Raw genomic sequence first — 12963 nt, 5'->3', positions numbered from 1 at the left:
TTGAGAATTCTCTGTTTAGCTCTATAGCCCATTTCTTAATTGGACTGTTGGGCATTTTGATGTCTAATTTCTTGAGTTCTTTATATATTCTGGATATCAGCCCTCTGTCAGATGTTCGGTTAGTGAAGATCTTTTCCCATTCTGTAGGCTGTCGCTTTGTCTTGTTGACCGTATCCTTTGCTCTACAAAAGCTTCTCAGTTTCATTGGGAGTTAGAGGTACCTTAAATTGCTTATCTGATCTTGATTTAACTTTGGTAAGTGGTATCTATCCAGAAAATTATCCATTTCTTTAAGATTTTCCATTTTGGTAGAGTACAGTTTTAAAGTCTGTCCTTATGGTTCTCTGGATTTCCTTGGTGTCTGTTGTTATATCTCCCTTTTCATTTCTGATTTTGTTACTTTGGATGTTCTTTCTCGTTCTCTCAACCTTCCTAATGTTGTGACCCTTTAATACAGAGGATGCAGCACATCTTTCACGACCTTCTGTCTTTTAGAGTCTCCATTGAGAAGTCAGGTGTAATTCTAATAGATCTGCCTTTTATATGTTACTTGGTCTTTTTCCCTTGGAGCTTTTAATATTCTTTCTTGCTCTGTACAATTAATGTTTTGATTATTATTTGCCTTGGGGACTTTATTTTCTGGTCTAATCTTTTTGATGAAGTTCTGAAGTTAGGAAAATTTTCTTCTATGATTTTGTTGAAAATGTTTTCTGTGCTTATGAGCTAGATTTCTTCTCCTTCCTCTGTTCTTATTCTTAGATTTGGTCTTTTCATAGTGTCCCAAATTTCTAGATGTTTTCTGTCAGGAGATTTTAAAATTTAACATTTCCTTTGACCAGTGTGTCCATTTTTTTTCTGTCATATCTTCAATGCCTGAGATTCTTTCTTCCATTTCTTGTATTCTGTTGGTGAAGCTTGCCTCTGTAGTTTCAGTCCGAATTCCCAAAATTTTAATTTCCAGACTTCTTTCAGTTTGTGCTTACTTTATTGCTTCTCTTTCCATGTTTCGATCTTGAACAGTTTTATTCTATACATTTCCTTCAACTCTTTGTTTTTTCCTGTTTTCTTTAAGGGATGTAATCATTTTCTCTTTCATGGCCTCTGTCATCTTCATACAGGTTGTTTTGTGTTTTTTTTTTTTCTTGGACTTCAGCTGTGTTGCAGTATCCAGTGCCTGCTGTGGTCGGGTTGCTGGCCTGTAGAGGAGACATATTGTCCTGGCTGTTACTGATTATGTTTTTATACTGATGTCTAGGCATCTGGGATTGGGATAATTGTAGGTCTGGGTCATGATAGCTGGTTTTGTCTCTGTTGGGTAATTGTTTGGTTCCTTGGTTTCTGCTTCCTCCCTGTACTTAGGAGGTCGTGGTGACTGTGTGCTGCCTGGTAGAAAAATTTCTGTGGACTTGTTTCCCTGGCCCTGCTCAGCTCTTGTGTTCCCAATGAATGCCTGCTGGTGCTGGAGGCTGGGATAATGGGATAGGTTGTGGGAAGGAAGGTTGGGGGAGATGGTCTTTGTGATCCTTTGTGATGAGGTCAGAGAGGAAAGGGGGACCACAGCAGGTTCCCTGCTCCAGAGCTGGAGGAATTGCATCTGAAGGAGCAGAAGAAGATGTGGATCTACATTCAGCCTATTTGTTTCCCTGGCTGGAGGGACCCTTGGGTTAGCATGGGGTGGTTGCTGGGCTAGGCACTGGGACAAAGCAATGAGTGGGGGAGGGAGGTTAGAGAAGATCTGAGATCCACAGGAGATGGGGACAGTGAGTGGGATGGAGACAGGGAAGGTTGCCACAGGTGTTCTGCTGCAGAGCTGGGGATGAGAGCAGAGGGAAAGAGATCTGTAATCAGCCTTCCTGGTTTTCTGACAGGGGTGGCCTATAAGTTTCTTTTTCTTTCATTTTCAAAAGTTATACTCTTTCTGATCAAGTTTACATGTTTAAGCCTTGTTAAATAGTACTTCTTTCAAATTTCTAGTGTCTGAAATTTAAAATACTCATTTTATTTAATGGGCCAAATATGAGATAATCTGGATTTTTAAAATATGAAAAAAGTAAAACTCAAAATGAAAGGTTAAAGTTATAATGGGAATGACTATAAGAAATGAATAGGTTTGAGTTTTGTTTGGGTTTTTTTGTTGTTGTTTTCATACACCTGTCTTAGGAAACTGTATATTATGTTCTAGTACTGTTCCCACTATTCGAAGCAGGTTTGAAGCACTTTTTGGAGTTAATCTTCATAGCTTATGGTTCCCATTCATTTGACTAATCTCAGGGCAGCAAATTCTTGTCTTTAATATAGATCTAAATATCTTGGAAGCTATTGATATTTTAAGACTAATGGGTTCCTTTTAAAGTCTAAAGCTGATTGAAATGAATTTTGACTACAGTGTAATGAGACTTCATGTGTATTTCTAAAACATTTCAGATGTATCTTCAGCTATACAGCATCACTGGATATGTATCTTATAACAAGATTATACCAGAGTTTGATTTATGTTGGATGTGTAGGTTCTAAGATGCTAATCTTGGAGAGAATTGCACCTAGTGTTTATAATATTTCCTACTAAAGGTCAGCAACTGTGAAAGTTACTGTTTTATGTTTCACAGATTGCACAGTAGCATGTCAGATGACAGGCACATACTAGAGTACTGTATAGAATAATATGTACTTAGTGCTTTGTTGGTTCATTTATTTATAGAACTCTCCCTAAGTATACTGTGGACTTGGGCAAAAGGCGTGTTTTTTTAAGTAGGTTATTTATATTGGTTTTATTTGAACTGGTATATTTAACTACCTTACCTATGTGCCAAAAATTATGTTATTTAATTGAAATTTTTTGTACTTTATATAAACCAAATAATATTTTCTTATTTTAATTCTTATTTTTTCACACAGGGTTTTTCTGTGTAGTACTAGCTGTCCTGTAACTCACTGTGTAGACTATGGTGACCTTGTACTCAGAAATCTACCTGCATCTGTCTCCCAAGTGCTAAAATTAAAGGTGTGTGCCACTGTGACTGCCTACCAAATATTTTCACATCCCCCAATTAGACCGGTACAGTTCTTTGTGCTTTTTGTACTAGAATCTAATCAGGATATGTTTTAAAGGCCAAGTTTTTTTTTTTTTTTAATCTATGTTTGACACATTAAGTAGGAACCCTTATAACATTGCCTTGTCCAGTTTGTAGAATTGATTTGACAATTTTTGGCCCTAACGCACTATAAAATTCACAACTATATACTCCCTCCTATTCCTACATTTCTGGAATGAAAAGCATATGATTTTATCTTAATATTTATATGCATTTTAATTCCTACATTTCTGGAATGAAAAGCATATGATTTTATCTTAATATTTATATGCATTTTAATTATCTTTCCTTCAAATCCCAGTTGCTGTGCATGGAGTGACCAATGCATGCAAGCATAATGGGCCCATTGTCTTATTGTTTCTTAAATAACATTGGCAAAAATATCACCATTTCTTCCTAGAGTCATGATTCAGAAGAGACAATCTTCTATTGATGGAATTATTAGGTCCAGGAAGCAGTGAGTCGAATTCATTATAAAATATATAATTGGAATATCGCGAGATAGGTTTTCTTCTTTTCAATGGAAACTTTAAATTCTCAGTATTTGGAAGCATAAAATGGCAACATTCTCTGAATTTATACACATTTTCTGAGCCATCACATAATTGAAAATACTCTTGTGATATATGATTTTATTCAGCAAAATAAAGCTAAATGGTTTTGTTTTGTTTTGTTTTTTTAATGTGGTTCATTCTGTGTCTTCACAGAACTTCAAGTAGCCTGAAGAGTCAGGTTTAAAGACCTATAGCTCACACAGTCGCTGTCCTCCTCTACTCTCTCACTGTATCATGCTGCTTCAAGCAATAGAGGCGCTGACGAGTGCCTAGAAGGCTGATGCTAACCTTTCATCAGAGCAGGAAATGGTCACACTCATTTGTGTTTTCTTCCTGTAGAAGAAAGCAAGGCACAGCCTTTATGACTGCCTTCTGTTTCTCTATTTTTAATAGAGCAGATAGTTTTTGCATTTTGTATTTCTTTCACATAACTCCCATTTGGTGAAAGACAGTTTATGTTCTTGAATGAACTAACATGATTTTGCAGAAATACTAATCTAATAATAAAAATAGCTCATTCCATTTCTGTCTGTAATTAGCCTCCCCCCTTTCTTTGCATGCATGCATGCATGCACTGGGCCCTCAATTCCTACTAATTAAATACAGCTAAATTGTCTTGGAGGGAATGTAGTGAGGGGTGCAGAAAATAAGCAGATATATATGTCTCTTAGAGGGTGTGTTAAGTAGGAATGAGATCTGGTGAGTTCAGGGTAGGAAGATAAATTATGGAAGGGGAATGTGGAGTTGGAGATAACATTTAAATTTTAAGCGAGATGAGTACAGAAAGCATCACTGAGTCCTTGAAGATGAGTGCATACAGGAACATAGATTGTTAGTATCAATATTTCTGTGGCTCACTACAGGACAAACAACCTGATTTCTGGGACTTTGTTTGCTATGAGGCTAAGGAAATAAATACCTATATGTCTTACTTTAATTTGAACACAAAGTATATTAAGTACCATAAAAATGAGGTGATGGACAGCTCTGATTGGGAGCATGTACAAGTTGGACCTCCAACATTTTTTAAGAGAAGTTTTATTGTTTTTAATATTGTCTACCAAAATTAGCATTAGCATATATTTTTATTTGTAATAGATTTTTTATTCTGTAATTGTACAATGAAGTAATTCATACTTTTGAATAAAAAATTTCAAAATTAAAAAATAGGAAACCACAAATTAGATACAGGAATTATTACTATTTCGTGAATGTGTTTATGCTTACTCTTTCCTTTCTAGTTTGTTTGTTTGTTTGTTTGTTTTTTTCCCTGGAGCTGAGGACGGAACCCAGGGCCTTGCGCTTGCTAGGGAAGCACTCTACCACTGAGCTAAATCCCCAACCCTTCCCCCCCCCCCCCCCCCACAGTGTTTTTCTGTGTAGCTTTGCGCCTTTCCTGGAACTCGCTTTGTAGACCAGGCTGGCCTCGAACTCACAGAGATTCGCCTGCCTCTGCCTCCCGAGTGCTGGGATTAAAGGCGTGCGCCACCACCGCCCAGCTTCCTTTCTAGTTTTAATAGTTTCTTCAAGCATAAAATAAAGTATTTACCAAATGTTCAAAACTCTATCATTATGATAAGAAGTCCTTATACCTATTTTTGAATAAGTAGCTTATAGTTAAACTTAATATTCTGTTATGGCTAGACATCAGAGGTCTCAGTTACAAAAAAAAGAATAAAAATTATCTTAAAATTTTGATTATGAGTTTTAAAAGCTCACTCATAAAATTTTAAAAGTAATAGCATTGTGGAAGAAAAAGAAAAAAAATTTTTTGGTTTTTTCGAGATGGTTTCTCTGTGTAGCTTTGGTGCCTGTCCTAGATCTCTCTCTGTAGATCAGGCTGGCCTTGAACTCACAGAGATCCTCCTGGCTCTGCCTCCTGAGTGCTAGGATTAAAGGTGTGTGCTACCAACGCCCGGCTGAAAAAATAATTTGAATGGAAACTTTTCCTATATTTGTATTCTTGAATTACTTGAAATCTCAATGTGAAGATTCTGCCAGCTGCTAAATACATATACATACATACATGCATACATATCTCAACTATGTGTTCCGGAAGCGAGGGGTGAAACACTCAAATAGACTCAGGGACCCCATTGACAGATCTGAGTAAAATTCCATTGAAAATTCTCTACTAGCATGGTAGCACTTTTGTGAAGTCCCAGCACTTGGAAGGTGGAATCAGAAGTTCAAGGTCATCCTCAGCTACAAACTGAATTCAAGACCAGCCTGGGCTAAATGAAACACCGTCTCAGAAGAAATTGGGAGGGAGGGTGAGAGAGAATGTGAAGAAGCAAGCCAACCTCCACAGTGCTTACATAGACTGGCTGACACTTTGAGCCAATGAGTTAGTGTCTGCATCTCAGAGTTTCCTCAAGGAGACCTTGACTCTCCAGCTGAGAAACTGACAGAGGGACTGTGGCTCTGTGTCAAAGTAAGTAAGATGAGAGTTATGCTGTACAGGCTTTGTAATTTTACTCGGAACTTCAGAGTTCCTGAGGTAACATTTCACTTTTAAACTAATTCTCACAAGATAAGTGAATTTCTAAATAAGACTTGTGGCTTAAATTGAATCACATGATTAAAGGTCATTTTATTAGTACTTAAATGCTAGTGTGCTGAATGAGCTCACATGTACTAGAAATATGTGCTAGTGTATAACCCCTCTTAACAGTATCAATACTGCCCAGTGTAAAACTAGGTAATGTTCTTAAATGTTATCTTCTATGACTCTTTTTAAATTTATTAGTGCTTTGAGAATTTCATACAATGCATTTAATCATATTTACCTCCTCTCCCTTATTTCCAGACCCCCCTTCATACAACTTGTATCCCCTGTTTTGTTAAGTCCATCAAGTTCAATTGCGCTACCCATATGCTCTTGGATGTGTCTTGTACTAAAACATGGTGGAGCTTTTAGGGAGTCTATCCTTAGAAACAACGGACTCCTCGTTGTCCCAGCATCTATCAATTGCTGGAGTTCCCGGGCTATGGGTAGGACTCCATGCCCCTTCGTGCCCTCTCCATGCTGGAATGTTGTCCTGTTGAGAAGACCCTGTGCTTGCTGTCTCATAGCTATGAGTTCTTATGTGGAGCTGCTCTCCTGTGGCTGGGAAACTTTCCCAGGAGTCATCACCACCTGTGACTCCTACAACCTTCCTACCCGCTCCTCCTCAGTGATCCCTAGACCATGGGGAAAGAGTTTAGGTGTGTACTAGAAATCAGTAGCACATATTTGCAAAGCTACTAATTTTCACACTTACTTTCTTTTGTGGAACTTTAATATATAATTTTAATGTATAAAGCACACGAGGAAAGTTTTAGACTGAAGTTACATGGAGGGTATTTTCAAGTAAAAAGCCCTATGTTGTCTGTCACTCTGAAGGTGGCAGCTTTTGTGTCTGATAATCACCTGACAGAGTACGCGTTGGAGGCCTGCGGTGTTGGTGTCACTGAAGAGGTTTTCAGCAGTGTGCCCTCCAGGGGCACCACAGGCATATTCAGCTAGTGCATTCCTGGCAAATGGTGGTGCATTCCTCTTTCCACCTGCATTTTAAAGACCAAGTGAAAAGGTTTCACATGGTGTCTTTAGAATATAGACTTTTAAGTTGATTTATTTTTCAAGTCAAAATGTAACAAATTAAATTCCTTGGGATCAGTAATAAGAGATGGGGATTTCCAAGGTTTGAGAAGAGCTTATGATGTACCTGGTTAGTATAATAAGCACCTTGTTCCTGAGGTAACATTGCTCCTTGGTTTTTTAGCCATTACTCAATGAAATGCTATTTTGTGTATTTTTGCTATAAGATACTGTTAATAGAATGCATGCAGAAGTTATGCTATAGATTAGTTTTTATACTTTTCTTATAACTTCAGATAATTTTAAAATAAATATCTGGCCAGCCATAGGTAGAATGGATACAAATGTAACATGTTTTTCTCAGTCAAACATTTGATGTGCCAAAGCTACTCATTTCATGATATTAATCAAAATTAAATAAAATATTTAAAATGAAATTTTTGTTTTAATATAGAGATTTATCACAAGTCAGACTGGAAAGGTAAAGTTATGCCAGGTCTCTCCAGCCAGTCAGTGGGTAAAGCTAAAAGATTGTACTTCAGTGGTTCATCAGTGTGACTAAGACATTTGATGGTGCAAGGAGAATCTTGAGAGCTGCTATTGATGACTGTTAGTTCCAGTTATCTGTTGCCCCCAAACTATGACAATGAACTTGTAGCTTCCATCAGCTACTTTATTACCTGTCCTGATGGTGTGGGTTAGTTTCAAGCAATCCAGTGACCCTGCCTCCACAAGCCACAGATTGAGGTTGCTTTCAGCTGGCCTGAAGGTCTAAAGTGAACCAGTGTATGCTCCTGCTGCGCTGAGGTGAGGGATTGTGAGCAGGCGTTGGCCTCCCTTCCCAGTGCATTTCTCAGACAGTTCCTGTGGTCACTGTACCTGGTGTAATCACTTGGTTTCCCAAAGGCAGAAGAGAATCTTTTTAGAGGTAGGACTGGATTGAGCACTGGATTCTACTGCTTGGTGCAGTGAAGGACCATCCAAGAAAGAGTGGAAAACACCACTCACTAAAGAAAGTCAGATAACTGGAATGTCTCCGTAGCACTCACACTTCAACATTTCTTTACAAGAATATTAACAGCACCATTATTGTAATATAGAAATTAGATACTGAAACTACTGAACAACTTTGAGTATTTCTATCAAGAAAGTTCTTTTCCATGGTGTTCATTAATTCCTGCAAGTATTGTTCAGTGATCTTCACCCCCTAAATATATTAAACTAGAAGTCAGCTTAGAATATAACTGAGTACACCTGGACACTTAGATGTACAAAAAGAAGTTTCTCTATTATTGGTTTATATAAGCTGGAACAGCTGGACAAGCCTTGAATTTGTAGGAAGCTCACAGGCAGAACTATAAACTCCACCTGCAGTAGAGGACATACCTTAACCCATGTGCAATCTTTAGGACCCACGTTGTTCCTTACCAGAGTGTAATCCTCTCAGGTACCTCAGGAAAGGGTGGACTGTCCCTTAGCTGTGCTACAAGATGTAACTTCTGAAGCCATCCAGATCATATATATGGTGATTGTAAGGCATACAAGTGTGGCTCTCAAGTGCCTATTACTCTTTCTGGTGTCTGTTTCTACTAATGTGCTGAAATCTGTTAAAAATCTTGTAACACTAATAAGTTAATACAGGCTAATAATGATTTATCCTGAAATCCTTTTAGTGCGGCAGTCAAGAAACCAGCTTCACTTGAGAGGTCTCTGTAAAGAACTCAGGGTTGCTACAGGGGACAGCTTGGGGCAGTGTCTCCTTTCTCCCAGTACCCACTGACAGACTAATGGTATTTTAAAGATGTTTGGCTCACAGCCACCTGTAACTTCAGCTCTAGGTGATCTGATGCCCTCTTCTGAACTCTGCTGGCACTGCACACGTGTATACATACATCCATGCAGGCAAAGCACACACATAAAATAAAAATAAAGTCTTTGGAGCTGGAGAGACGGCTCAGGTTAAGAGCACTTGCAGAGAACCCATGTACCATTGCCAACCCCTACATGGCAGCTCACAGCCACTTGGAACTCCAGTTCTGTGGTACCCAATGCCTTTTCCGGCCTTCTCAGGCTCCTCCATGCACATGGCACATGCACACTTGAGCACACAAACATGCACATAAAATTATTTTTTTTTAATTCAACAGGCCCAGAGTGCATCGTGACAATGGGAAAGAAAAAAGAATGTTGCAGTTTGTGAAAGGAGTTAGTGTCTATTAATTATTCCTTTAAAAACGAATATACATTAGAATCCTAAAATAATCAGTTTAAAAATTTATAATAAATGGAAGGGTAAAGGAGAATAGTGTTCATTCACAGTATGAATAAAAATTAGTGCAAATCAGAGCAGTATGAAATCATGAGCACTGGAAATGCATACAGCTGTATCAGTAGTGGATTAGTGCATGTGAGCCACATGGCCGAAAATGAAGTGTATTAAGATTGCTTAATTCAAAAAAAAAAAAAAATACAAAACTGGTGTAAAGATAGAAGCTGAAGGGAAAAAAAAGTCCACAATAACTCCACCACAGTCCAGTTGCAGAAAGAACACACACACACACACACACACACACACACACACACACACACACACGTCTCAGATTCCGAGCCACCTCGTCCTGGATAGATCTCTACACCAAACAGTGGCATTATCTTGTAAGACTTCGCGGCACTTTGTCAGTAAGATCGGTACTTGGTGATGTTAAGTAATTGAGTCACGGACACACAAATTGTCACAGCACCAATGTTGTGATATATGCACGGGGTGCCCCCGTGCATACAGAGAAACATGCTGGCAAGCTGGGCAGATGCAGGGATGGGCTGGCAGGTGACCCACCCCATGTGTGCGTGGCGGCAGGGCGGCAGGTGGATATTCACAACCCAACCACTACATCCGGGCGGAAATGGTTTATTATAATAGATGAAGGGGAGAGAGGAAAGACAAGAAAGGGAGAGAGGGGGGTCGAGGGGTTCACACCTCGTGGGAGATGAGAGAGAGCGAGAAAGGGGTGGAGTATTTCCTTAAGAGGCTTCAGCGTCAGGATGCGGGACGGCCCCAGGGGGCGAGATTTCAAGGGGCGGATCAGAATATTAACACAAATACTCTACACTTCTCTCATTTATGGTTTCAAGATTTTATGACAGGAGAGTAGCAGCAAAAACTGCCCAGGGTAACAAAGAAATCTGAGGGGATAGTGAGAAGGGGAGGGGAGGGGGTCATGAAGGAAATATTCTCAGTGGGTAGTTTACACTCGCATGAAATACCCCTGTGTAACACACTGTCTATAAGGAATACAATGAAAAGTCAACAATTCAACTGAAAATATGAGGTAGTCTCCGCCACTCTAGAGCGCTGGCTCTGGCCTGAATGACTGTGCTGTGTGGACTCCAGTTCCCTTTTGCAGAACAATCCTCTTACCTCAGGAGACACTTGGGCTCTGCTGGTCTGTGGCTTGATATTACAGTTAGTAGTAGCACGAACAAGTGTTTATCTCATCATTTTCCTTTCCAGTACCTTGCCACTTATTTAATTCTTTAAATTTTTATTTAATATGTGTTTGTGGACTTCAGTTTTGTAAAGTAAAGGAGTCTATTTTTGGTTTCCAGTAATTTCCTGTTGGATGGAAGTGGAAGTGGAGGAATAACTAGCTCCTGGCTTTCATTTCAGGTTGGAGCATGTTTGTTTCCCATCTCTAGTCACAGACAAGCTTCCAGTTCACATGTTATTTTTCTTTTCTTTTTAAAGATGTATTTTATTTTATTTTCTGTGTAGAAGTGCTTTGCCTGCGCACATGTATGTGCACTATTTGAATGCATTGCCCAGAGTCCAGAAGAGTGTGCTGAATCCCCTGCAGCTGGAGTTACAGATAGTTGTAACCTGCCATATGGGTGCTGAGCCCCAAGCTCAGGTCTGGTGAAAGAGCAGCAAGTGCTCTCAATTGCTGAGCCATCTCTCCAGCAATGTGTATATATATAATTCACATACTATAATGGTACAAATATCCCATAGAAAAGTTGTCCCTTAAAGTACTGCATAAATCCAAGTCCTTTATAGACTATTTTATAGAAAATTTATGAAGTGTTCAGTTCCTTCTCAAAGTCAGGTACAGATCCTTAACAGTAAGATCAATGGCTCTTTGGGTTTCCAAAAATGTGCATATGTGTAGTCTATGGGAGAAAGAAGATGGTAAGAGATGTAAATTGTCTACATGTGCTTTATTAACATTAAGTAAATTCCTTAATATAATGATTAATTATAAATTGGTTGCATTAAGAAATGCATAGCAAATTAGTAAAGCACAGGACTGGGTATATCTAGGAAGGTAAATTTGTTACTTTCCTCATATTGATTCAATAAGTGTAGGATTCGCAGCTTACAGAACGCATTGAGGAGCCAGGATTACAAAAGAGCCTACTTACCAGAGGGCCTACTTTCTTCAAAGGAAGGAAGGACAGCTGGTCACCTGGAATGCTGGAGTGAAAATGGTCATACAAACTAGTTAGTTATCCTTTGCTATTCTATTAGGAGTCAGCCTTCACCTGAATTTCCCCAAAATCCTGAGAATCATTTAGGCCTTAATCCTGGGCTTTGTCTCTGTGAGAAGTTCTATGTGCTTTGCATCCTCTGACAATAGAATCCATCCTTATGCTTACTACAAATCCTTCCTCTCTCTGCCCTAACCCTGAACACTGTTTCCCAGTCAATAGAACTCATTCTTATGATAAATGATTCAGGTGTGTATTTTGCTATAGTAGTGTGTTTTGCAAAGGAATTTCAATGTAGCCATCCTGAAACTTTGTTATGAGAATCGTCACCTGGAGACCCCACTTCTAAAATTTTACTGTGCTTAAATGTCTAAGGAAATTGAAGCACAGGATCAGAATCTAGAAGTTTTGTTTTAGTCTGACTGACCAACACCGTCTCTACTGAGTTTTCATTTTCACCTCTTCTCTATTGGTTTCCCTGCTGACTGTGATACCTGCAGGGGCTCCCCCACCCCCAACAAACATGCCTGCAATGACTTGATGGATATAGAAATCACTTGGAAACAGATTTGTGCACATCTGTGAAGGACCTTCTAGATAATGTTAGTTTCAGTGAGAAATTGGACTGAAAATGTGAACAGTGTCATTCCATGGGCAGGTGACCTGGAATTCATCAAAAAAGAAAAGGCAAGCATTCGATTCCTTGCTTTCTGCTATGGGTGCAATAAAACCAGCAGCTTTCTGCTCCTGCTGTGATCTCCTCCTGACCACGATGGGAGGAATCCCCTCAAACTGTACTCCAAACTAACTTTTCTCCTTCTGGTTGCTCCTCACCAAATGTTTTATTATAGCTTGAGGAAAGTCACATGTTATTTTAAAAGATATGCCACTTGAAATCATTAGTCATCAGAGAAATGCCAATTAAAACTACCAGGAATAACCACGAAACTGATGAAAAGTAAGAAGCCTGTCATCCCCAAATGTTGAAAAGAATGCAAATCAGCCAAGACTTAGTGTTTTGGTAAAGTTGCTTGGGAAGTGGTATCCCTGCTCTAGAAAAGGTACCCGTCATTTTGGTTTTTATTGGTGTGTATTCATTATACATGGTGATCAGTATCATAGCTCAGGTATACCATGTACTTTGACTGTATCCACCCCTCTTCTTTCCTCCCCCACCTCCTGCTTCTCCAGCTTCTCTGTGTCAAATAGGTAGAAACGACCCTTGACAAAGTTTAGCATCTGTTCATGATAA

The sequence above is a fragment of the Peromyscus californicus genome, unplaced genomic scaffold, assembly GCF_007827085.1.
Source record: "Peromyscus californicus insignis strain IS unplaced genomic scaffold, ASM782708v3 Scaffold_9__1_contigs__length_137607984, whole genome shotgun sequence".
Taxonomy (NCBI): Eukaryota; Metazoa; Chordata; class Mammalia; order Rodentia; family Cricetidae; genus Peromyscus; species Peromyscus californicus.
This window is presented reverse-complemented; position numbering follows the sequence as displayed.